Consider the following 4,140-nt stretch of genomic DNA (forward strand, 5'->3'; position numbering starts at 1 on the left):
GTCGTGCCTAAAAATTAGGGCTTCACAATGGCCATTCTAGCCCTTCAAATTTGAATGTTTCAAAACAGACCCACCTACATTCCAAGGCTCCCGGGGATCTTCTGAGTGCATGGTGTGTGTGTGTGAGTGCATGGTGTGTGTGTGTGTGTGTGTGTGTGTGTGCGTGTGTGTGCGTGCGTGCCCGGGGATCTTCTGAGTGCATGGTGTGTGTGTGTGTGTGTGTGTGTGTGTGTGTGCACCCGGGGATCTTCTGAGTGCATGGTGTGTGTGTGTGAGTGCATGGTGTGTGTGGGTGTGTGTGTGGGTGTGTGTGTGTGTGTGTGCCCGGGGATCTTCTGAGTGCATGGTGTGTGTGTGTGAGTGCATGGTATGTGTGTGTGAGTGCATGGTGTGTGTGTGTGTGTGGAGGGCTGCTGGTGTTCTCTGTTTTATATTCTCTTTTTTCCCACCTCTGTGTTCTGAATTCTTTTACAGTTTTTTGGCTTGTATACCTTCTTGAGCATATAAAAAAGACAAGGGTTAGTGATTCTTTCCTTCGGGCTTCAGGGAAAAAAAAAATTAACTGAAAACTGGTTGACATTTCCCCTATATTACTGAGTAAATTCTGTTTTTGATGAGAACCTATGATGATTACTGTAGTAGGTAACAGGCAAGTCACAGAAGTACATATAGCTCCTGGTCTATTTATCTGTTTACAGAAATCATATTTGATCTCTGCTGAGATGTTGATTTATTTCTTTTCCTTTCTGCCTTGCCACAGCAAACTCCACAGTTCCTAGGACTACATTCCCACCCCATCCCACCCAACTTCAGTCCCCTCATTTCCCCTCACTTCTAGCTGGTCAGTGGGTTTGAAGTGGTGAGATACTGATAGAAGAGATAGAGGAGAAAAAAGAAGGATAATTCACCACTCTTTAACTAGTCATAACAACTTTTCTGCCCAGCCCTGTCTTTCTCTCACTTCCCCCTTCTGTAAAAGACTCTACCCCCATTTCCCTAGTATGTCTATCTCCTGTCCCTCTGTCCATAATCCTAGTATAAGACATAATATCATCATTGGCTTTGAGCCAGGAGAGTCCCCAGTCCTATAGAAATATATATATATGTTCCTAACTTTCTAAATTGTAATTGTGAACACATTTTCTCTTAAAAATGATAATAGTATTAGTACTATAACTTAGGCATATAGTTAGGCATGAAGTGTCATACTGGTTTTGGGCATTAGTATTTACAATGATTGTGGGAAAACTTTCTGGGTTCACAACATAGGAAAGCAAATTAACATTTGGAAAACAATTCATTCTCAAGTGGACTGTTTATTTAATAATAAGACCAACATTGGAATTGTGCATATAGGCACTGAGGCAGCTAGGATTGAAAACCTAATTTTTTATGTCTGGGAAACAAACAAAGATCCTAGAACTAAGCCTGAGGGCTCTAGCTATAAGTATTGAAGCATGCTAAATCGCTTCAGTTGTGTCCAGCTCTTTGCAATGCTATAGACTAGCCTGCTCCTCTGGGATTCTCCAGGCAAGAATACTGGAGTGGGCTGCCATGCCCTCCTTCAGGGGATCTTCCTGACCCAGGAATCAAATCCACATCTCATATATCTGCTGCGTTGGCAGGTGGGTTCTTTACCACTAGCACCACCATAAGTATTGATGTATGAGGCCTATTCCCTAAGGTTACTCAGTCTCAAGTTTCTCTCATGTAAACTCAACCATTTGGAGGGGGCTTGACTTAGTAACAAGAACCTTCATGAGAACATCTCTACCAAACTGATGCTTGTCCATACTTGTCATCTAATCAGATTTCACAGACATGTTCTCCAAACTGAAGTTACTCTTCATAGTAATGTCAGAGCCTCTCTAATCTGATTGCTCAGTAGAATGCAATTGTTATTTTAAACTTGCTCTCTACTCTCCAGTGCTGTTAATAGCAGTCTCTCCAGTTCATCTGCTTAACATGTTCTCTCAATGCATACAAGTTCCTCCATTTCCCTCTCAAGTAAAGAGAACTATAAAGGAACCAAAAACAAAGACCCAGAACAATGGACTATGCCTATCATATAGAAGAATAGAGTTCATAACATTTAAAAATAAATGCGGGAGGTTTGTTCTGGTTGTTTTTTATGCTTAAATACAGTTGTAACAACAACAACAAAAAAAGGGTGCAGTGGCATGGGATTTCCAGGTAGGCATCAAAGGGGTCAAACTAGTCCGCGATAGGAGAAGGTAAAAGGTTACTAAATGGAACTAAATCGGCAACAGAGAAAACAAGACTGTGAGAGGGCAAGTGGAGGACATGTTAGATAAGGAATTGGAGAGTGCAGTAACAGAGAATACCTTGTGACGAAGTTGAGTACATTTTTATGTATAATAGGTGGCATGATAATGACAGGATCTAGGAAATCAGTTCATTTATGTGGATTTTTAAATCAACAAAACAGGAGGTGATATGAAAGTAAAGCCAGTCCACAAGAGAAGTGTTGACAGTAATACAAAGCCAAATAGAGCAGCTGGTATAAAGCTCAAATGAATCATGAGGCAGCAGCTTAGAAATAACATTAAGGATGAGAATAAGATTGATTAGCTTCTCCTTTCTATTTGATTGAAGATAGCCAAGACAGCCTGTTGTTTCATGTCCAGTTCTAACTGTTAACTTCCTGACCTGCATACAGATTTCTCAGGAGACAGGTAAGGTGGTCTGGTACTCCTGTCTCTCTCAGAATTTTCCACAGTTTTTTGTGATCCACACAGTCAAAGGCTTTGGCATAGTCAATAAAGCAGAAATGGATGTTTTTCTGGAACTCTCTTGCTTTTTCGATGATCCAGCGGATGTTGGCAATTTAACCTCTGGTTCCTCTGCCTTTTCTAAATCCAGCTTGAACATCTGGAAGTTCACGGTTCACGTATTGCTGAAGCCTGGCTGTGTATTGTCACCCTGCTTATTTAACTTATATACAGAGTACATCATGAGAAACGCTGGGCTGGAGGAAACACAAGCTGTAATCAAGATTGCTGGGAGAAATATCAATAACCTCAGATATGCAGATGACACCACCCTTATGGCAGAAAGTGAAGAAGGACTAAAGAACCTCTTGATGAAAGTGAAAGAGGAGAGTGAAAAAGTTGGCTTAAAAGCTCAACATTCAGAAAACTAAGATCATGGCATCTGGTCCCATCACTTCATGGCAAATAGATGGGGAAACAGTGGCTGACTTTATTTTTGGGGGGCTGTAACATCACTGCGTATGGTGATTGCAGCCATGAAATTAAAAGATGCTTACTCCTTGGAAGGAAAGTTACGACCAACCTAGATGGGATATTAAAAAGCAGAGACGTTACTTTGCCAACAAAGGTCCGTCTTGTCAAGACTATAGTTTTTCCAGTAGTCATGTATGGATGTGAGAGTTGGAATATAAAGAAAGCTGAGCGCAAAAGAATTGATGCTTTTGAACTGTGGTGTTGGAGAAGACTCTGAGAGTCCCTTGGACTGCAAGGAGATCCAACCAGTCCATCCTAAAGGAGATCAGTCCTGAGCGTTCACTGGAAGAACTGATGTTGAAGCTGAAACTCCAATACTTTGGCCACCTGATGCGAAGAACTGCCTCATTTGAAAAGACCCTGATGCTAGGAAAGATTGAAGGGGGGAGGAGAAGGGGATGACAGAGGATGAGATGGTTGGATGGCATCACCGACTCGATGGACATGAGTTTGAGTAAGCTCTGGGAGTTGGTGATAGACAGGGAGGCCTGGTGTGATGCAGTCCATGGGGTTGCAAAGTCAGACATGACTGAGCAACTGAACTGAACGGAACCAAGATGTTTACTAAGGCAAAAGCACCTGGAGAGGTTGGGGGAGAATCAAATTTCTAACGCAATGAAAAGTAAACTGAGCTTTAAACATGGGTTTCAGATGAAAAGGTATCCTGACAATCACAAAAGGGTTCCAGAGAGTGTAATAGAAAGGGACTGAAAGGAAGATGGGCCCCCTCTGATAAAAAAGAAAAAATGTGGGGAGGGGTTGACCAGGGCTCTAGGATTGAGAAATTTCCTGGGGCATGGTGGGTGAGGATGGAGGTGGAGAGTGATCAGATGGAAGCACTTAGAAAAGCTGTGCACTCCTGCCCTCACAACAG

The sequence above is a fragment of the Dama dama genome, chromosome 7, assembly GCF_033118175.1.
Source record: "Dama dama isolate Ldn47 chromosome 7, ASM3311817v1, whole genome shotgun sequence".
NCBI lineage: Eukaryota > Metazoa > Chordata > Mammalia > Artiodactyla > Cervidae > Dama > Dama dama.